The sequence below is a fragment of the Panthera leo genome, chromosome C2, assembly GCF_018350215.1.
Source record: "Panthera leo isolate Ple1 chromosome C2, P.leo_Ple1_pat1.1, whole genome shotgun sequence".
In the NCBI taxonomy this organism is placed as follows: Eukaryota; Metazoa; Chordata; class Mammalia; order Carnivora; family Felidae; genus Panthera; species Panthera leo.
Window position 1 is genome coordinate 147,042,223 of NC_056687.1, and position 23,529 is coordinate 147,065,751.

A 23,529-nucleotide genomic window follows, 5' to 3' on the forward strand; every position below is an offset into this window, starting at 1 on the left:
TCACCAGCTGGTCCAGCAGAAGTCAGAAGCACAGCACAGGGACCCGTAGGCTCAGCAACGACAGAAGGAGCTCAACCCTGCCCCAGAAAGAGTTTCTCTGTGACCAGTGCTATTAGCCATATGGGGCGACAGAGGGACCCTTTCCGGGGGTGCGGGCCCTTCGGGCGAGGCCACCCACTGCACGCCCGTTCATTTTCCCCACCATGCGCCCTATCCATAAACTTTCCGACCTAAGGACCTTACCCAACGACAACAACAAAAGTTTTCTGCTCAAGAAGCTACATGGGTCTGAGCTCCCTTACCTGGACTATTCCCATACGATATTCTCCTATTAACTTGCACAACGCAGAACACCTTATATCTAATGTAAACTTTTCTGTTTCATAAACGAAAGGCAGATGCTCCTGGGATTGACTGAAATTACCTTAGTGACGAGAAAATTTACTCTGAGACTGTTTCTACTCACATCACTTAATATCGCTGCGGCAAGTGTGGAAAAAAAAAAAGAAAAGAAAAAAGTCTCAGAGCTGGCATTAATTCAGGAAGGGTGACAAAAATAAAAATTTAAGGAGAAACACCAAAATTTTACAATGCTCACATGTGTGCTCTCCAACAGACCCTGCTTTTCCTCAATGCAAGTTCATTCATTCCGTTGCTGGATTCTGATTTTTCAAATTGCGTAGGAAACAGGCAATTGGCAAGCGGAATGTGCAAGAGGGCTGAGCACCACGTTTTCCAAGTCCCAGACATCAAGAACTCTGGCTATAATGGATAGTTGTCCTTGGAATTCTACTGAAAGAGGCAAGCTTAATTCCCCTTTCCACATTTACCTGTGTTCTTACGCTGCTTGTCCATACGTAAGCCGATGCACTCTGCAAACACATTACACAATTGTTTCTAATTACCGATGACCGGTCAGGCCAATACACTTAGTAGACACAAACGCAGCAGCTCAAGGTATTTAATATAAATAGACACAGACTTGCCCATACGTCTCTGCAAAAAGTAATGATTTATCAACTCCATTAGGCCCCTCTCCTTCTATCTAAAGGCACTTCCAACACCCAAAGGTTATCTTATAGTGAACGAGGTGGCTGTAACTGACCCGCCTGACCTACATGTGCTGGCCATTCCTTACCGACACTCCACGGAGAAAACACGGTGCTCTTCTCCCCTGGGGTAGGCATTTGAACATTTTCCCACTGAAATAGACATTTTTCTACAGACATACTTCTCAAGTTATTCTCAGTCACCTCTGAACACCCCCAATTCTGGAGAGACCACTGGGGAGACCTGAATGAAGCCCACGGCGGTAGGCTCTCCCCCCGCCAAGAAGAGGTGCGTTTTCCTCCACCGTGCGCCTTGTTCTCCAGTCTCATCGCAATGCGTGTTGTTTGCCGTCCCTGGAAAATTGTTTTGCTGGGAATATGCTGAAATAACTGGGGCCCCGCCCCCCATCCTGCTCCAGAAAGGACTAGCCAGATGCAGTCGGCGGGGACTGGGCTGCCCTGATTCTAACGCTGGGAAGTCGGAGAAGGAGGGGCTCCGGAGGCCACCCCGCTTCTCCTCTGGCTTCACCTCCTGGACACCCATCTGCTGTGCCTCCGTGCCGGCCGCTGCCAAGGCCGCTGAGCCAGAATGGCTGAAAGGCCAGGAAAAGCAGGGCCACCCTCCCACCAGCCTGCCCCTCCTGACTCTTCGTTCCCCCTCCTCTGGATTTCAGTTTTGAAACGGAGGCCTGTCTCATTGCGCTGGGAGTCTACGGTTCCAATCAGACGCCACTGAAGTCAGAAAGCCCAGACGCCATCCCTCCCCATGGCAAAGGTGCTGCGGTCGCTACTTCCTTCGTGGTGACCTGGTGGGCAGTGGTAAGTTATGAGCAGATTTCCCCTCAACGCAGGGGCGCCTGGAGGAGAAGAGGACAGCGCCCCGGGCATCTTGATTTGGGAGGAAAAAGGACAATCAAAACCAAATCGAGCTACCAGCATGCACCCTCTGGGGGAAGCGGGGACGGCGGCATGCAAAGCCCTTAAACGTCTCAACAGGAGAGGTAGCTGCATCTCGAGTGCGATCGCTCCTGCTTGGAATTGAACGCGGTACTGAACGCAGTCCGCACAAATCATTTGCTCAAGTGAGGCTGCCAGAAGCTTGATGAGGCAAAGGATGATCCCTTCCTCCCAAAGTGTGATTTCCCATTTGTGCACACACCAGCACACAGGGAAAGTTCCATCCTCCCCACGCGATGCGCCGCACCCGGTGCACCGCGTTCAGAGACGACCCGGGACCACACTCCCTCCTGCTGCCTGCCATGCTCAGAAATTAGACCCAGCTTGTCCCCGACTTCCGGCAGCCAGGAAATCTTTCTACGAGATCCTGCCACGAGATACTGAGTACATGCATCAGTGTGCGCACAAACCTCTCCAGCTCCTCCTACTTCAATCCACAGGACATTTCCTCTGTGGCTGGTGGTGCCTCTCACAGAGACACTGGCTACGGGAGAGAGAATTAAGGCTGGTGCAGGCGCCCCAGAAGCGGACTCACTCCAGGGGGAATGGAGGCCAGAGCTCGTGGGGGCCCTCAAGTCCTGCCAAGGGGAGAGAAGCCGTGAGGAGTCTGACACACATCATTGGCTTGGATCCTCAGCCAACTGCCTAAGCTTAGCCGAGGATCCAGCCATAGTTTTCTCTCCCAGAACTCCTGGGAATATGCCTGTTTTCTTACGGTAGGATTTGCAAAACCCTCTCCCACTCAAACTCAAGTGAATAATCAGGGTTTAAGAAAAAAAAAAAAAAAAAAAAAAAAAGGAGGCTCCTGGGTGGCTCCGTCGGTTGAGCGTCTGACTTCGGCTCAGGTCATGATCTCACAGCTTGTGAGTTCAAGCCCCGGGTCAGGTTCTGTGCTGGCAGCTCGGAGCCTGCAGCCTGCTTCAGATTCTGTGCCTCCCTCTCTCTCTCTGCCCCAACCCACTCACATTCTGTCTCTCTCTTAAAAATAAATAAACATCAAAAAAAATTTTCAACAACAACAAAAAAAGGTGTTTTTTTTTACCACCAACATTTATCATGTTGTTAATGAACATCTTAGAGGAAAGAAGGCCCCGATTCTACCCACAATGGAACGCAGTGTTTTGCAGAAAGGGGAGACCACCCTCTGCTGGGTCCAAAATGGAGGCACGAGGAGAGAAGGTAGGAGTATCCGACTGGTCAACCCTGTTAGAAAGAGGTCGGCTGGCAACGTACATACAAATCTGCCAGCATCCACAAAGCAGCCACTGTCAACGGGCACCACCAAGAAAGGCAGAATTTGAAGAACAAGGCTTCACTGGCATTTTAAAGGCTAAAAGACTTCTTCCCCTTTGGGGTCAAGAGTTTGTCAATTCTGTCTGCTGTGAGATCCAGTGTTTCTCAATCTCAGAAGGACAACTGACCCGGGCCGTGGTTTTATAAATGCTGAGAAAGTTCCTAAGACTGAGCAAGAACAATCGTCACATCCCGCCATCCCCCAGAGATCTTTGCAAATGAGCCAGCCCAGCCATAAAAACGTATGCCAACCTGAAGACAAAATGGAATCAGAATATGTCTTAAGGAGAAGCAGGCTTTGGAAAAATGAGGCTTTCAATAAAAACAAAAATAATGAGTCAATATTTCTACCACATGAGCACTTCAGGGCATATGATGCTACAAAAATGAAGTGACTCGTATCTCTTAGCAAATAGAGGGAAGGACGAGTAAATGTGACAGACAGGAAAAAGCTTCCTGGCAGCAGGCTGGGGTTCGGGGACACTCCTCGGTGGCTCCAAAGGGACTTGTGCCCCAGAGCCAAGGTTCTTAATCTGGGCATTTTGGACATTCCTAAAAATATCTACTGCTACCTTTGATATTTGATACAAAAATTGTGTATCTGGACATTTTCTCGAGAGAGACGGCCCACGTTCTCCTTGGATTCTCGGGAGAGGATCTGCCCCTGGGCTGACCTCAGGCCTCTCAAGGAACGAGGGGCCTCAGACCCCGTAAGAGAGATGGGCTCTCAGGATGGGACGCGTTCCAGTCAGAGACAGTCACAGGATCTGCAGCCATGTCACCACAGACCTCCGCTTCTCATCTGGCAACGGGCAACACATCCGTGAGGTGGCGGCCAAGGGCCAAAGCCAGAAGCAAAATCGTGACTTGGGTTAGGTTGACGTGGGTTGAACAAGCCTCCTCCAGGGGGACACCAGTGCAGAAGGGAACACTGAACTCTGCTTCCGCCTCTCCTTCTTACCCAAACTCTTAATTCTGCAATACAAAGGCAAGTTCCAAGCAAGACGGAAATTCCAAACTATTTTATTCAATACACATATGTAACTGAACTACATTTTGAGCCAGTGCCAGGAAAAACCACGAAACAGACATTTATGTTCGAGGTCCATTCATTTCCCTGCCACGGGTCTCACTCCACCCCCACACCTGCACCTGCTCCCCTTCCTCAGACAAAGTGCATGCAACCCAGCCCTCCTTCTTCACGGCAATCTCTCCTCCTTGCTTAACTGGCTCTCAGAGAGCTGAGGCCAACTTGAGTAGTTTGATCTACTAACATTCTCTTTATTTGTAAATGTCTAATAACCTAGTGTCTTAATGCAAAGGACTGAATCCTTAGATTTGAGGCATTATGAGAGAAGCCTAGGTGGCTACATTATTCGACCTTTAAAGACGACTGTTTACTCTTGAACGTGGATCAAGGCCACGCTACAGCCCTTAGATCGCTGACATGCAGGTAGGTGGGCTCCACTGTGACAAAGATTGAGATGGGCACCTGCTGCCATCTGTCGCCCATATGAGTGCCCTAGAACAGGTATTCTTAAGTAAAGAATATCTTCATCAGAAAACATACCCACTGAGTTCAAGTGATCTGCAGCTCTCCTAAAAGTCTACCCGACCAAGGACAGAAAATACAGGCAGCTAGACAACGACGTCAAATTCTATTCCATCGGCAATCATGTTGCAGCCCAACATTTTGAGAGGCTGGCATTTCTCCCCCCACACTGTTACCTAGGCACAGGGTAAACTGAGTCAGACCCAAGAACCTTGGTATTGAATGGTAAGAACCAAACATTGTCCAGATATCGTCTTTATGGCGAAAATGGGGAAACCCAGCCGTGTCAAAAAGAACATCTGATAGTCTGAGGGTCACAGAAAGCTGGACGGTGGGGGAGAAGACCCAAAGCACCACCCTCAGATATCCACCCTCAAACGAGAGAAACCTTATGATATACAGCAGCAGCAGCACAAAGGAGCAACCGGGCAACAAGGTGTCCCCCTACATGACTTATTTCTTGCTTCTGCTACTACACAGAACATGCAGTAACATGCAATAATGGCTACCAGGACAAACACACATTTGCTTACTTTACAGACAGGAGGCAATAGACATTGGTTTGCTAGAAAATGAGAGGTTCTAGAAAAAATAGGAAATGTCAAGTTGAACCATGGATAGAGGTTGAGGGGGGTTCAGAGAGATTGGAAGAAGAGGTCAATGGAAGACAGAGAAAGGCGACAAACACAGCGAATATTAAAAGACAAGCAAGGAGTTCAGAGTGTCTAAGAGGTACAAGTGCCCAGGACCAACTACTGAAACAATTTTTTTGTTCTGATGATAACGGTGTTACCGTTGTTGACGACCTGTATGGAATCCATAAAACCAAGTATTAAGTCCCTTTTATCTCTAGTCATTTTTTTCACTCCAATATTTATAGCATATTTAACCAAATTATCACAATCATTACTTGATCCTCGTTGTTTATCTTCACATTCATAAAAATTTTACAGCCCAAGGAGCCCCATCTAATAGCCAAGGTCATGAACACCGGCACAGCTGTTTCTGAAGACCCGGTCCAACTTCCCACGCAAGTCAATAGAATAGCATTAGCATAGCATGGGGCATACAAAGATGGCCAGCAGTCCAGCAAATTTCACTTGGCGTTTTTCTCCCTCATTCCCCAGTAAGACATTTTTATCACATGACTCTCAAGTGCAAGGCACTCACTGTATCACACGCTTGGAAAAACTATTTCCCCTGAGGACACACACAGACATAAAGTTGTGTCACAGAAACGTAAAACGGCTCTTCCTGATGACCTACTGTCCTTCCCGCGCTTAGCACAGGTGGGATTTCTTCCCCAGAAGAGTCTCTCTTGTGCCTGTTTCCGAGTCCCCCAAAGTAGGCCATCTTCGCTGAGCGGAGGGTCTCCCGGGTGAACGGAAAGATGCTCTCCTCTGTCAGAAGTCATACTAAACGGCGTGACGTCAGACACATGTCTTCAGGCGATGTCTTGTGCAGCTGACGCCCCGTGGCCCTGACGCAGGGCGGCCACTGAAGCCTCCTCGCGTGTACTGCCTTCTTTGTGGAGCCACGTCCAAAGCTGGGTGACCAGCTGTGCCTCGCAGGCCGCCACCGTATCTGGGGGACCTTATCTTGCCATTTGGAGGTAGGTACAATGAGGCCACTGTGCGGGGGGCAACCCAGTGGAGGAGTTGGCTCTAATCCTTGACAGCTTCAAGCACAACCATGTCCACACAGCAGGCTTGTCCCCGCTGCCATTTTGGAGATGCTGAGTTGGTTGCCACTGACATCACAATCCTTCTGCTGCCTCCCAGTGGACGCGCTGGCTTTCTTGCTCTAACCACACATACACACACATTTACCACACTTGGCTCGCACAGACTGGAAGGACAGACGCTCTTCCTGAGCAAAGGGGCCAACCTGCAGAAAGGTTCATTTTAAAGAAAAGACACCCTGGAAGGTAGAAGGAAGTCACTTCCGGGGAGGGGAGGGAGTAGGGGGCATTCGTCATCAGCCAAGATAATCGGGCACAGTTACGCCAAGAGGATGTGACAGGTGTTCTTTCAAAAAATATCTGCGAGAGGCATTCACAGCAAATAACATCAGGCCTTTTCTCATTCCACAGAGCTGCTCAGAAACTGTTTTTCAACGAAAGCAAGAAAGAAAGGAACTGAGAAGGAGCAAAGAAAACCTTGAGTCCAAGGCAGGGAAGGAAGCGGCAGCGGCAGCGAAGGGGGAGGCGACGATCTTGCAGCTGGGGACCTGGGAAGCAAGCGTGCCAATGACAAAGCAGGCGCCCGGAGGCCACAATCCACGCCTCAGCCCCTCCAGCATCCGCGGCCACCAGGAACAGAGGGAAGGGCACATACGTGACGAGAAGGCCCAAGAGCCAAGCGCTGCATCCCATGCGTTATGACACTACGTCGATCGGCAAAAGCCGAGCACTGCGCAAGCCAAGCCGGCACGGGATCGGCGGCCCAGCCGAGAGCTCGCCAAGACTCCCTAAAAACGAAGCTATGCCAGGTTGCGGGGCACCGATCACCATGGCCCTAGGCCCGCGAGCAGCACACGCCACACTCTCAAGTTCACAGGAGGCTTGTGAGCACTGGGGTCAAAGTCTCAAGGAGGAGAAGAGGGAGGGCACGAAAACAGAGGACGTAATCGCCGCAGGGAAGCCGGAGCGATGGCCTGGATGTGAATCCTGAATCCGCTACCTTCCGCCTGTCAGGCTCCAGCTCATCTCTGAGATGGAGGCGGAACTCCCCACACCTCAGGCGACTGCCCAGGGGCCTACAGAAGACAAAGCACAGAAAGTGCTGAGCCCAGAGTGCTGAGCCCAGCACTGAGCCTAGTGCTGATCTAGAAGCCACTGCCACGGCACCCGCGTCCCCCTCGCCATCCCTCAGAAGCTGTGTGATGCTGGACGGGCTCCCGTGGTAGGTCAGCCCCCCCCCAACAACGAGGACACGGAGGGCTCCGGGGCCGTCAAGGTCTGGGTCCCCCACACGGTCCACGGCCCTGGCCGCGAGGGAGCATCACTTCCGGGATCTAGGGCTGCACCAGTAAGGGACTCATAGAAATTCCGGAACAAATCACATGCGGGTCCGGGAGCCACAGGAGACAAATACAAAGCGGCAAGGGTCACAGCGCGGCACACGCAGGAGCCACCCAAGTTCTCTAGAAGGCCCAGGAAAGGGAGGGACAAAACCCCTCCGAGAGCCACTCTAGCATCTCTAGGCTCTGGCGTGAGGAAAAGCAACGGTTTAAGACACAGAAGGCCTCCTCTAGGCGGGCTGAAGGGCGAACAGGCACGAGGGCTGCAAGAGTTACCATCCCCCGAACTGCCTCCAACGCCCACATCGGCTACTAAAGATACAGGATGCTGAAGACCTGGTCTCTGCATCTGACCAGCTGGTGACCCGCCGGAGGAGGTCATGGATCTTTTTCTCCCCTGGCCCTGGTGGAACCTCTAAGTTCCATCTCATCCTCTGAAACTCAGTTCAGCCACACTTCACAGGGGCAGACGTGGCCCCCTGCGTCCTAACGAGGAGCTCCTCGGCACCCTGGAGGCACCCGATTTGGCACGCCCCGACTGGGTTTATGCGACTGCGCATCTGCTTTCCCGCTGGAACTGGGAAGTCCAATCTCTTTCAGTAGAGGAACACGGATTATCTGGACCGGCTACTTAGAGCTCCAGGTTGATGTGGACCTAGAAGCCACCTCTAGGCTCCGGGAGAAAGAACGCCGTGATCAATCAGTAACATCAGCTAGGAACTGAGGGGTGGGACGGAGTGGCCCTGTGCTCGTCAGCTTAGCCTCATCGAAACTCCTTCACGACAGTCTGCCGTTAGAACTCCTGTCTCCTTCGGCCTTTCGTTTCTAGAGTCTCAAAACAAGGGTTGGTTTTTATAAAAGGTGCTCAATAAAAAAAAAAAAAATTTTTTAACGAATGAACAAAACAAGAAAAACGGGGACAACTTGAGCGTGCAAGGACAAAATCCAGATTTAAAATAAAAAGGACAGGTGTGCCCGAGTGGCTCCGTGGGTTAAGTGTCGGACTCTTGATTTCAGCTCAGGTCACGATCTCACAGGTCGTGGGATCGAGCTTCATGTCAGGATCTGCACTGGCAGAGTGGAGCCTGCTTGGGATTCTCTCTCTCTCCAAATAAATGAACTTGAAAAATAATAACAAAATGAAAAGGGCAGCCAGTCACAAAAGATCACATATTACATGGTTCCACTTATAGGAACAGGCAGATGTATGGAGACAGAAAGCAGGTTAGTGGTTGGAAGGGACTAGAAGGAGGGGTAGAATAAGGGTGACAGCTAAAGAGTATGGGGTTTCTTTTGGGGGTGATGAAAATGTTCTAACATGGACTTATCTGGAAAAAAAAAAAAACCCAAACCCATGGAACGGAACATTTTAAATGAGTGAATGGCATGGCATGTCGATTATATCTCATAAAGCTGTTACCTAAAAAATTAGAACAAACATATAAATAAAAGGACGCATCATGTAAAGTCAGACACGACGAGGGCAGAAGGAAGGCCGTGGCCTGGGTGACCAGAAAGGCAGACTCTGAGATGAGCGTCACCAAAGAGCAACGCTTGGGGCAGCCGAGAAACGAGGGGACATTCCACCAGAAGGAGCGGCATGCTGGCCGGGGCAGTCTGGCCGAGGCCAGGTGGCAGATGGCTTTGGACTTATCGCTAGACTCATTCCCTCGAAGAGCCCACCTGATGCCACGCCTTTCAACCATTTATTCACTGATGGCCTCTAAATGTCTGTCTCAAGCTCAGCCTTCGCCCTGAACTCCTGCCTGCTCACCGTCTCTCCCTGAGCTGTCTGTGGTAGAAAAACAGTGTCCCCGAGAGGTCCAAATCCTAGTCCTGGGACCTGTGAATTTTGTCACCTGCTGTGACAAAAAATAGGCCTATGTAGAGGTGATTGAGGTCCTTGAGACAAGAGAGTCCTGCATTATCCAAATGGATCCAGTAAAATGACAGGAATCCCGAAAGCTGGAGACTCTTCCCTGGCTGTGGTCAGAAGGAGGCGTGCCTAGGGAAGTGTGGTCAGGGAGAGAGCAGCTGCTAGCTTTGAAGACAGAGGAACGGGCCACAAGCCAAAGAAAGCAGGCAGCCTCTAGAAGCCAGAAAAGGCAAGGAAATGGATCTCTCCTACAGCCTCCAGGAAGGGTCCCTCCTTCGTTCCGCAAACGTCCGCGTCCTTCGTTCCGTCAACAGGCGTGTCAGGCTCTCCGCGAGGCACGGCAGAGGAACACAGAAACGGGCTTAGTCCTCTTGGAAGCTGCGGCCTTGCTGGGCAGACAGTGGTTCGCTTTGGGGTTCCCATTTGTGGGATCCAACAGTGAGCTATCGCAGGGGCCCGGGAATCCCAGGGGAAGCAGAACGATGGTGGCAGGCAGGTAAGCAAGTGAGCACCGAAGGGAGCAGGTGGAACCAGAAGCAAAACGTGACTGGCCAGAAGTGCCTGCAGATGGAATTCTTTTAGTAAGCCATGGGCAACATAAACCAGCTACGGAGGCTCATTCGGGCAGGTAGCATTCGAGGGGGAGAAAGCTTTTATCATCTTACCTTCCCTCCTCTCAGATCCGACAGACACCTCACAAGGGCCCCGCCAGCATCCTGACTCCGTTTGGCTCACCGTCCTCCTTGCCCATCCAGACGGGAGGCCTGCAGGTGCACAGACACCTCCCAGCGCCCCACCACCCAGACGGCCCCCTGGGCTACACATCCCTCCTGTCCTCACTCTGCCATCACACTCGAGGCCCTAGGCACGTAACCGTAGGATCCTGACACTCTGCAGATTCTCCTTCTGTTCCAGACTCCTCCTCTTATGCTTCGCCTTGGATTGAGCCACTGGCACGTTCTTCCCCAAATACCTTCTCTGCTCACAAGTCTTCAGAGCTGTCCCACTGCCCAGAGGAACTATCCACTCAGCCCAATATTTAAGGCTCTCCTCAACCTGCCCCCTTTCTCCCTTCCCCTCCTGCTCCCCACCCTGAACTCTCTCCAGCCTATAGCTGACAGCACCCTCACTCCGTCCTCTAGACTTACACGCCCAGTGTGGGAGCCACCAGCCACGCGTAGCTGTGTAAATCAATTAAAAATAAATACATAAAATTTAGGGGCGCCTGGGTGGCTCAGTCGGTTGAGCGTCTGACGTCAGCTCAGGTCCATGATCTCACGGTCCGTGAGTTCGAGCCCCGCGTCAGGCTCTGTGCCGACAGCTCAAGCCTGGAGCCTGCTTCCGATTCTGGGTCTCCCTCTCTCTCTGCCGCTCCCCTGTCCATGCTCGGTCTCTGTCTCTCTCTCAAAAACAAATAAGCATTAAAAAATAGATAGACAGATGACAGATAGATAAATAAAAATTTTAAATTCAGTTCCCTGAAGGCACTAGCCACACTTTAGGTTCTCACTGGCCACATGTGGCTAGTGGTTACCTTATTGGTCAGCATACAAACGTTCCATCACTGCATGTTGTATTAGACAGTACTGCTCTCCACCTTTAATACTCTCCCAGTTCGTTTTCCTCTACCATTTGCTACTTCTCTGCAAAAATAGCCCCATGCCAGGACACAGGCTCCCATGACCCTGGGTCAGGAACAATCCCTCCCTCCTCTCAAACCCCATGGGTAAGTTTTGCCAAGGTCACTCACAGGCCGCTGCCAGCCCTATCTTTCCTTAACTTCCTGGTAATCTAAAGCTCAGTGAGAAGAGATCATTTTGAAAATCCAAAATTCCACGGGGCGCCTGGGTGGCTCAGTCGGTTAAGCGTCCGACTTCAGCCCAGGTCACGATCTCACATTCCGTGAGTTCGAGCCCCGCGTCGGGCTCTGGGCTGATGGCTCAGAGCCTGCAGCCTGCTTCCGATTCTGTGTCTCCCTCTCTCTCTGCCCCTCCCCCATTCATGCTCTGTCTCAAAAATAAATAAACATTAAAAAAAAAATTAAAAAAAAAATCCAAAATTCCTAAGGAAGCACAAGAGAACAATCTTACAAATGCTGTCACCTCAGAAATAAAATGTTGAAGGAATGATGCATTGGGGGTAACCAATAGCAATAGAATTACTCTGTACCTAAAAACTCAAAGAAAGGAATTCTACTACCTATGATCTGTTTCTGTCGTAACCATGGATGCACATCAAGAATTCTGACTTTCTATATCCACGGTTTAAATTATTATTGATTTACGCTTTGTGCTGGGTGATGGATGTCTTCTGCTTCTGCAGACGGTAGATACCTTTTTTCAGAAAGTAAACACAATGAAACTCAGGTCGATGGCACCACGTTAGTGATGCTTTCAGACTCTCCACCTGACGCCGCTAATTGCTAGGACGGCCTTGCTTATGCCACAAGTTATGCCCGGTTATGGGCCGGAACTCCTGATGGGGACAGAAAAAAAAAAAAAAAAAGATGCAAAGCACCGAGGGTATGCAGAGCCACCTCGGGAGGAGCCCTGCGTCAGGCCTACGTAAGGTGTGTCCCCAGACCTGCAGGCTCAGCGTCACTGTGAGCTTGACGGCAAAGACTATTGACAATAAATTTCATATTAAAAAAAAAAAAAGAAAACAAAAAAAAAAGAAATGCCAAAAAAAAAAAAACAAAAAACAAAAAAGGTAACCAAGTCTAGGGACCCATCCCAGACTTATGGACTCAAACTCCGGGGACAAGCAGCCCAGATCTGTGTATGCTGGGGCTTTTTTGCTTTCATTTTTTAGTTGAAATAGAATTTATACATGGTGCAACATAGAGACCTTAGTGTATAATTCCACGAGTTATGACAAATATATCACTTTCTACCCTCGCCATCTTAACTTTTTTTTTAAGCGTACAAGGCTGTCAACCGCATTCACACTGTTGTCCAACAGCTTTCTAGAACTTTCTCATCCTCCCAAACCGAACCCCTATGCCCACTGAATGACCTCCCAGTTCCTCCCCCACACCCGCCACAGAACCTGTGTTCTGCCCAGCCCTCCAGGCGCTTCTGATGCGCTCTAGCATTTGAGAAGCGCGGCTCTGACCACTGAAGGCCACGGGGGTCGAGAGGAGCACCAGAGAAAGGCAGCAGGCACGCGAAGCCTGGTAGAAGACGTACTCCTGGCCCCCGTCCCCCCGACCCTCCACACCGGATCCCGAGCGCCTAGTGTGGACACCGCACCGGCTTAGACGCCAGGCGATCCAAACACGGACAAGTGGACACCTGTTCTCAAACACTCGTGTAGGCGCAAGCTGAAGAAACAAAGTGTGTTTCTCAACAGGAGACCAGGTTCGGGACATTTCACGTGACAGCCCTAAAATGGAAATGGAAAGCCATAAACTTGGATTGGAAGAGGGCGGTCCTTTCGTTGTGACTTTCCACTTCGTCTGTCCATTTGAAGCATTGATGCCTCTCGTTGAGAAATTCCCGACGGACTCTTTCCAGCGGCAATTTTGGAAGGCTACGGTAACACGAAAAACACCGGAAAGAGCCAGCGGCACAGCAAACCACAGAATAGTCTTGATTTACAAGTCATTAAAAGCAAGAGGCATCTACTGTTCTTTGCAGGCAAAAAGGGACCGTGTCATGAATAATGGAAAGACGCTAAGTGCATTAAGGACTCCGCTGCAGATAATGCTCTCTCCAGGCCACACAGAACGCACACTCACTCGCCGAGGATTTCCTGCGTGCCGGGAGTACACGGTTACATCCCAGGCTTCGAGGATCTAAAACCCAGCAGATCTATGCCCTTTCACTTCAAAAGGTAATTTCTGGATTATTATTACCTGGCTCTCAAAGGAGCCGATGAGCCAGGAATTTTAGAAACAACACAAAGCTCGGGCAACTTGAGACTTTTTACCCTGCTTAAGAAGAGTTCTGATATATTTCCACTATATCCCGGTTTTTGTAAATATTAACGGACAGAAAAGCATCTCAGAGAAACAGGCTCTAATGTTTTGTAGGAAAAAACAAAACAAAGCAAAACCACCACGGCTCTTAATTCTACAATGAGGAAGCACCAATAAGGCGCTGTTAAAGCTACGATCTCTAAAATTCCACTCAATACCTTTGGGCTCAAATAGCAGGCGTTTTCTCTGCTTTTTAATTTGCACTGTGTATGTCCGTTTCTCTTAGCCACTGTGGCAGAGGATATTCAAAGGAGGTTTCTCTGTGCTTGCATTCAAATGTGAATTGATACTTAGGATCTAAGAGGGTAATCGTTAACGGTTCTTTTTTTTTTTTTCCCTATTATTCCACTGCCATAAAATCAAAATGAGGCTTACTATGTCTCCTACTTTAAAAATTGTCACATTATCAGACTCTGCTGTGCCCCATTTTCAAATGCTTCGTTCGGTGGAAACTTCAAGGGGAAATTTGTGAGACAGCTGTAGTCTTCCTGGGGGACCATGAACACATGTGGGGGACCATGAACACATGTGGTGAGCACTATTAACGATCAGAACTGTGGGTTATCATAATTAGCACAAAAAGAAGACAGTGAATTTTAAGGTGTAAACGTACTCAGGGAGGACCTACAGGCTTCTCAATACTCAGTTCCTGTTTTCGTTTTTTTTTTTCTTTTTTTTAAGATCACTCTGATGCACAGAGTTTCCATCTCTCCAGCACAACATAACCCTATGAGGGTTCTCGAAGCTAGGTTTTGTCACTTGGGTAAATGTTTTGACAAATATTCTACCCTTGTACAGTTAAGTCTTCACCCCATTCGTACGGCATGATCACGAAACAAACACCCCTCATGCAAGTTTAAAAATAACCCACCGTGGGGCGCCTGCGTGGCTCATTCAGTTAAGCATCCTACTCTTGATTTTGGCTCAGGTCATGATCTCATGGTTCATGGGATCGAGCCCATGGTGGGCTCAGCACTGACAGTGTGGACCCTGCTTGAGATTCATTCTCTCTCTCAATCTCTCTCTCTCTCTGCCCCTTCCCTGCTCACACATGCTCCCTCTCTCTCAAATGAATAAACTTCAAAAAAAACAGTAAAATAAAAATAACCCATGGTATGTGAGATTTTGCTTGAAATTGACATTTAACTGGTAACTTTATTTTATCATGTCATCCATAATCTAAGATCTTTAGGAAAAAAAATTAACTTCTGACATTTCTTTTTGAGAAATGTCTTTTCCAACTTGAGAAGTATTCCGCATAAAACTGCCTTAAAAACCGGCAACATCAGACCCTGGGTGAAAACGGAGGGTCCCAATCAGAACCACTGTCAAATGAGTCCTTACACATTTAGCCATTTGCTTCAGAGCAAGAGGGAGGACCAGGGAGAAGGGAAGGGGAGGGGAGGGCTAACAAGGGCTCCGTGTAGCTAATGCTCTCCGTGAGAGGACCGCCTGGTTCTTGCCAGATGACGTTTTCAAGAAGGACAAGCATCTATCTTGGCTCATGGATATTCCCACAGTTGCTGTACCTCCCTATAAATCAGCCAACACAAACCCAGAGCAACATACTGGCTCATCCCGGCGGTGTTCCTGGACAGCAACACATACAATTCTGGGGCTTCATTTGACACTAATGCTAACTTACAAAAGGATGAGAGTCTGACTCTCAAGCTGGTTCAAGAGAAGGAATCCTTCGTGGGAAAAGATTCTATAGTGGTGACTCTAATCATAATTGCTATTTCTTCTTATCGCTGAAGTGCACCCAAGATGTGGACAAGATACTTGCCCCACATGATGAAGAATTGGCTTTATATAAAAGGAATGCTTGGAAAATATTCATTAAAAAGTCCACATGAATTGAAAAATGCGCAAATGCTATGAACGAGACACTTAAAACAAGAGAAACACCGATGGCTGATCCGTGAAACATCCTCAATTTCATCCATAATTATAAAAACAGAAATAAAACAAGACACCATTTTTCTCCCAAAATTAAAAACTGGAGGAACGCCTGGCCGGCTCAGTCAATGGAGCATGTGACCCTTGATCATTGGGTGTGAGTTCGAGCCCCACGCTGGGCATACAGCTTACTTAAAGATAAATATCAAAAATAAAATTTAAATGAAAATAAAAACTGGCGAGAAAAAAGGCACTTGGTATTCATTTCTAATGGCAAAAAGACAGGAAAATAGCAGCCCTCACATGCTGCTGTGGGATTATAAATTTGGCTCCGTCTTAGGGGGCAATTTGGTAATACTTAGCAAAATGTTTAATTCCCACATTTGTTGACTGAATTCCACTTAAATTCCACTGCTAGACACTTCCCCTACATGAGACATAGTTGCATAAGTGTGCAAAATATGATCAGAACACTACCTGTAAAAGAAAAACCAGACAACTAAACGTCTCTCCTAAGGTCTGGTTAAATAAGGCTCAGGGTCCCCGCGAATCGTGATACAATCCTAGAGCTGACTCCTCTGTAGCTGTTGAAAGGAATGCAAACAATCTACGCAGTGACATGGGAACATATTGAAGATGTACTGTTCAATTAAAAAGCCACTTTACCTGTATACGTTATCTACAGGGCCATTTCGCCGTCGTAAAAATTTCTAAAAGAAAGAACATATACGTAGGTTTGCTGTGCAAACAAACTCCACAGAAGAGAGACAGCAGCCCCCTGCAGGAGGCAGCCTCGGAAGGAGGAGTTGAAGTGGGGGACTTTTATTGCTGACTTCCTACAGGGCCTCGGCTATATTTTTTATGCAACAATGAAGTGGGGTCACAGTCATTTTTTTTAAAGTCGTCCTCCTTCCACTGCCTGGCTAAGAACTGTATAAAAACTGTCAGAGGTGGCTTCACCGTTTCACGTCTGGTGTAATTCTGAGGCCCCTGGAAGGCAGTAGGAGTCGGTGAAGGGGTGAGGGGCAGTGGCAGACCGGCGGGAAGCAAGGCTGAAAAGGTTTCACTGTGTACAAAAAGCAAAGCCAAGGACTCTTCTCCTAATAGCACAGCCAGCTGAGCTGACTGGTTTCCTCAAAGGGAGCAATTGAACGATTTGCTCTATTTCAAGCCAGCGATGGGAGCTCAGGTTGATGTCCATGATATATCTAATGTACTCGGTGAGTGCCTACCAACTTACTTGCTGCGGTAGGATGATGAATGGCCCAAAGACAGCCAAGTCCTGATCCCCAGGATGGTGATTTTAGGTTATATGGCAGTAAGGGTATTGAGGTTGCTAGTCAGCTGAGCTTAAAGTAGGGAGATTTATCTTGGGTTATCTGGGTGGGCCCAATATAACCAGAAGGGTCTTTAAAAGTGGAAGAGGGACACAGAAGAGGAAGCCAGAGGTAGACATGACTATGGAAAGTCAAGGAGAAGCAATGTTCTTGGCCCATAAGAGAGAGATAGGGACCATGACCCAAAGAGGGCAGACTCTAGAAGCTTTGGAAAAGCCAAGGAAATGGACTCTCGCCTAGAGCCTCCAGAAAGGAATGAAGTCCTGCCAACATCTTAATTTTAGACTTCCAACCTACGGAACTGTAAGATTACAAATTTGTGTCATTTCAGCTGCTAAATTTATGGCGATTTGTTACAGCAGCAACAGGAAACTAAAACAACCCACTGAGATTTCCTTTACTTCTCGACACCCCAAACTTCCTCTGGTGGGCATGCCTGGGGTATGCTGTGAAAATCAGCCCACCTGGGCATCCGCACCTCACAGATGCCCAGTGACCTGGGCCCACACGGCCATCTGGCTGGCTGGTTTTAGGACTTATTCCAAGAGAACCCAGACAAGATACCAGTAACACGACTGCCTTGATGATTATTAAATTAGTTGCATCAGAAGCAGCTGTATTTGAAGAAGTCGTTCATGAAAGTCCTTTGTAAATCAAGCCTCACCATACAGATATATTTGCACTCATTTAGACCGAGGCTACTCTTTCGAAAGACTAACAAAGGAGAAATGAGTGTCTCTTGAGGAACCCAGGATGTCAGAGCAACACATTCTTGGGGGTTTCTCAAGACATTTATACCCAGGGACAGGGACTGCCAAAGAACAATGGGAGTAAGGGCTGACTTACCACTGAGCACCTACTATGTGCTAGGCATTAGGCTGAACACTGAAAATATGTGATCTCATCTGATTCTGACATTTTCAGCAGGAAATGACTCCAATCATACTACTAACACTGCCCACATCCCCCCATGGCAGCCGGTGAAGGGGATGGGTTTCAGACTGCCCTGCCACATCCTAGAGAGGCATCCTGCCACCCCTCATCAAGGACAGCAGCTTAGTGGCACCTGGGTGGCTCAGTCCATTAAGCACCTGACTTTGGCTCAGGTCATGATCTCGCGGTTCGTGAGTTCAAGTCCCACGTCAGGCTCTGTGCTGACAGCTCAGAGGCTGGAGCCTGCTTCGGATTCTGTGTCTCCCGCTCTCTCTCTCTCTCTCTCTGCCCCTCCCCCACTTGCACTCTGTCTCTCAAATATAAACAAACAAACAAAACTTAAAAAAAAAAAAGACAGGAGCTTAAAGTGACATCTACTCTATGCCAACATGCTCAAGAGAAGGAGGAAATTTTAGCTTTACTCCTGTTATCCTAGAAATGTAATCATTAACCTTACCTCCCCAAAACGCCCTTGGGACTCTCCCAAACTTTTTACTCCTCTCAACAGCCAAATGATCTGAAACAGGATCCCTCACTGTCTTTATTATTTTATAAAAAAAAAAAAAAAATTTTAAGTAATCTCCATGCCCAAAGTGGGGCTTGAACCGAAGACCCTGAGATCAAAAGTCACATGCTCCACTGAGCCGGCCAGGCGCCCCTCGTGGCCTTTATTATGAGTTTTGTACTTTATATTCCACTGACTGCCTCTTCAAGGAATCTGTGTTCTAAACGGATATAAACAAAAAACTTGCTTTTGTGGGGCAGTCACTCTGATGTTTATAAAGGCTTTCTGCTAGGGCTAGGGAAGCAACCATTGTGACACCTGTCCCTCACATCTGCAGGGCACGGGAGTCTCCACTCACCTAGGTGAGGGCCACTGATGTCACAGAGCAACACCTAAAATGGGTGGGTATTTTCCCAGTATGGGAATCTCTAGATTTCTATATAAAAGCTGATTCTAAATCTAAAGTTTTCAGGGGCGTCTGGTTGGTCCAGTCGGTTAAGCATCTGACTCTTGATTCCAGTTCAGGTCATGGTCTATCTCATGGTTCATGAATTCGAGCCCCACATCGGGCTCTGCCCTGACTGCACTGAGCCTACTTGAGATTCTCTCTTCTCCCTCTCTCTCAAATAAACTAACGAACTAAGTAACTAAATGTTTTTAGCTCTAACAATGCATCCTAGTAGAACACAAAAAGGCATGTAAACATAGAAGTGGTCCCTTCCCCTGTCTCCATTTCTTTTCTCAACCCAGAACATGAAATTGGTATCCGTCTGCTGTGAGAAAACTTCACAAATCCCCAAAGGAGTCCTTTCCTCCCTGAATTGCATAATACGTTTCTTTTTTAAGTCAGAACTACAAGCTGGCCCTGCATTTTAGTACACAGGCCATTGAAAAGAAATATTTGGAATCTGAAACACATTTTCCAAAACATACCGTCATTCGTGGAGTAAGGGCCTGGAATTCTGGAGTGACCCACAAAGCTCCTTGAAACTCGTGATGTGGCTTAAGTACTCTACATTCATTCGCTAGAACGAGTGGAGATTTAATACTTTTGCGCTACAAATTTTGAAACAACTCTAAGAGGGGCGTCTGAGTGGCTCAGTCGGTTGAGCGTCCGACTTCGGCTCAGGTCATGATCTCGCAGTTTGTGAGTTTGAGCCCCGCGTCGGGCTCTGTGCTGACAGCTCAGAGTCTGGATCCTGCTTCGGATTCTGTGTCTCACTCTCTCTCTGCCCCTCCCTTACTCACACTCTGTCTGTCTCTCTCTCTCTCCTTCAAAAAATAAACATTAAAAAAAATAAAATAACTCTAAGAAACAAAGTTACATACACTCTCAATTCTTTTGAAAGGAAAGAAACCCTGAGGAGATCGGAAAAAAACGTGAACAGTGACGTGGGACCCGCTGAAGAGCGCCTATTAAGGCTACACGGTTCTCCAGTATGGTGAATTCCATTTCCGAAAAAGTTACAGTTCCCTTTCCTTCCATGTGCCCGTATTTCCGCCACGCTTCCTTTACTTATTCACAACGAGGTCACCTGCTGGGATTATCGTGGCCAACGGAGACAGCCACATGTGGCATGAGGACAGTCCAGCGTCCGCTTAGCTGGGTGCAGAGCGGGTGGGGGGAACGACAGAGAAAAGGGCAGGGATGGGGGTGCCCTGGAAGACGAGAAAGAAGATGGTGGTGTCGGGGCGTCACATGACACCTGACCGCACTTGTCACCCCACAGGAGCCACCTTGTGGCCCTTGTTGCTTCAGTATCTTCAGGGGCCAAGGACAGCTACGGTCCTGAGGTGACTGGAGACAAGACGGGCAGCCACCTAGCCACTGGTGAAGTATACTCAAGTGTTAGAGAAGCGGTGTTCCTGTATCCACAGAGTCTGAAAGTCGCTACGGGGACTTGGTGCTTCAGCTCTCTCACTGGTGCACACGCGATCGACGTTCCACCTGCCTAAGTTGCTCATGCCTATCTTCCTCACCCCAAATTTGAGAATCCACAATCTTGATTTAGCACCCAGTATGCCCCTGCGCCGCACAGGCCCACGAGCCAGCCACAAAACTCAATTCAAATTGCAAAAGGGATACAGACCTCATTGATGAATGCGGGCAGAGCCCAGAGCACATGTGAGAAAAGATTGTACTCTTTTCTTCCATAACATTCTTTCCCCAAGATCATAAATCTCTGAGCGCCGACTTTCCATCTCAGGAAAGTGAACGTCATCCCAGGGCAGCATATAAATCACCTCGAGAATAGTTATTCATTGTGGGCAAATAAAAACGTAAGCCAGGCAGATGGTGAAAAGCTCGTTTCTCCTGGTATAATTTCATGGGCGGAGGCTGGCAAGGGGTTGTGAAACGTGGGGCCACGTTCATAAGCAGAGAAAAAAATACCCCCCAAACCAGAATACTAAAAAAAATATCCTACCACATCATTACAAACTCTTCAACTCTTCACCTCTGGTTCAGATCTGACTTCCTCCCTTCGTGGCAAGAGCAATGAGAGGGAGGCAGAGAGAGGAGGAGGAAGAGGCGGGAAAATCCATGCTAAACACTGCAGTGTTTTAAAACCAGTCATTCACCAGGTTCAAAGCCCTGGATCCTTTGAGTACTGCTGCGGGGTAGAACAGATTATACCACTTGGCGCTGATTTTCTTCATATCTCCAGCTCACAATTGTCAAATCCAAGGCGGCTACCTCCCTTTGTGTTTATGTCACAAAGCCACACTGGCTGGGGAGGGGGGGAGGGGAGAGAAGGGAGGTAACATGGTGACCACTCCTAAGGCTACCCCCAAAGACCTGTTGATTCCAGTGTTGAAACCCAATGAAAGTCCTGAGACATACCCTACAGGCCCCCAAGAAGGTAGATTTGAGACCTTCCACTATATTCCACCCCTCTCTTACAAAAGCAACACCCAGTCAAGAAAACAAAACTTTAGTATCACCCACAAAAAGGGAGAGAGGAAGAGGAAGAAGTAGGATGGAAGGATGAAAACGTCCTTGAAAAAGTAGCATACACTGAAATGAATCCCCCAAAGCTGCGGAGGAAATTACACCATCATGCCTTGTAGTAGGAGAGCTCATTAATGCCACCGGAAACCAAGCTCGAGGAGACCTTGAAAAATGCACACGGGGCTCAGGTCAGTGCGTGATGGTTATAGTTGTTGGTTTGTTAAAAGAAGAAAAAAGGGCAAAAAAAATGTGAGGTTTTTTTTTTTTGGCAAGAAAAAAGGCACTCTCAGCCACGGAAGGAACAACGTACTAGAATATCACAGAAACACGTATTCGTCTTTCATGGCATCTCAGAGATCGTCAACTTTTTTTAACGCTTATTCAATTTTGAGAGACAGAGTGAGACAGAGCATGAGCGGGGAAGGGGCAGAGAGAGGGAGACACAGAATCTGAAACAGGCTCCAGAGCCTGACGCGGGGTTCGAACTCACAAACTGCGAGATCCTGACCCGAGCCGAAGCCGGACGCTCCACCGACCGAGCCACCCAGGCGCCCCTCAGAGATCGTCATTTTGACTGCTACGAGCCACAGGTAGATTTGTGGCCACATACCCCAGGACCTACATAGTCTTGGCATACTAACCTGGAAATATCACTCCCTGGAAACATCACTTGCCTAAATACCATCTCTTCTGCTTCTAATCTCGAAATATAAAACAAATCATAAGTATTGTGAATTATGCAAGTTGTTAAGAAGCTGAGTATCTTAGCGCAGGTTGCCATAACAAAATGCCATGAACAAGACGGTTTAGACAAGAGAATTTTTTTCCAGAAGTTTATTTAGTTATTTTGAGAGAAGCGGGGGAGAGAGAGTGGGAGGGGCAGAGAGAGGGAGAGAGAATCCCAAGCAGGTTCTGTGCTGTCAGCACAGAGCCTGATGCAAGGCTTGAACTCTCGAACCGTGAGATCATGATCTGAGTCGAAACCAAGAGTCAGACGCTTGACCAATGGAGCCACCCAGGTGCCTGAGAATTTATTTTCCTCGTAGTTCTGGAGGCTGGACGACTGAGATCAGGATACAACATGGTTGGGTTCTGGTGAGAGGGCTCTTCCTGGTTTGCAGAAAGCCGCCTTCTCACTCTGTCTTCACAGGGCAGAGAAAGGGGTCTCCTTCTCTTCCTTTTCTTACAAGACTACAGTCCTATTGGATTAGGGTGCTGGATTAGAGCCCCACCCTTATGACCTCACCTAACTTTAGCTGCCTCCCAAAGACACTGTCTCCCTGATACGTCACGTGGGGGCTGGGGCTTCAACATATGAACTTGCAAAGGGAGGTAGGCACAATTCAGTTTATAGTACTAGGTTATAAAAATCTTCTGAACTAAGGAGTTCTCTGTTCAATGTCCAACACATAGTAACTCCATGTTTGATGAATAAACAAATAACTGAGTACATGAATAGTTACTGTCTTAGTATATTCAGACACAGAGCAAACTTGGGAGAAGTGTGTCTGCAAAGCTAAGTAACAACCTGAATCCTTCTGATTTTTTAATGTCCTGAGGGTCAGATAGCAATCTTCTACATTTGCCCGATGGATGGACTACTTTCCTTTCAGACCAGTAGCCAGAAGAGCAGAAGAAAAAACACCCAGATGATCAAGCCACTGTGCACTCCTCATGTCAGGACCTAAAACTGTCTTCAGTGGCTATAACAAGGGTCCCACATATAACTACCACCATCTAGTACCTTTTGCATAGGTGGTCAACGCCAATGGCTAGAAACGGACCAACGAGGAGAGCCTTCTGCCTGGAAAGGTCCAGGACATGGGCCAATAATGAATCTTTTGTCACGGCAGCCTATGTAACTCATATGCCACTCAATAAGTTAAACTTACTTCTACCGGGGCTTCCAGAACCACCAGGAAGAGCGAGGCCTAGAACTGAGAACAAGGGAGAAGCATGCCCTTTAGTTATGAACAGTACAAACGGACCTTATCATTCCCATTCCTTCGGCAAATATTTATAAAAGGTCTACTATGTGCACAGTACTTTCCTAACTGCTTTGGAATCTTCAAAGAGACACCAGAGGTGGGGTCTACCTTCAAAGAATCTGGTCTCCAAGATGACATGGCCGGGTTAGAAAAGTCCTAGGGAAGCTGAAGATGATTTCTGCACGAAGAA

The 23,529-nt window shown here is 48.2% G+C and overlaps 1 protein-coding gene across 1 annotated transcript in view; it reads right to left on the minus strand.

Annotated features, from left to right (window-relative positions):
- OSBPL10 (oxysterol binding protein like 10) overlaps window positions 1-23,529 on the minus strand; it is a 305,042-nt gene that overhangs the window by 33,758 nt on the left and 247,755 nt on the right. The window lies entirely within an intron of this gene.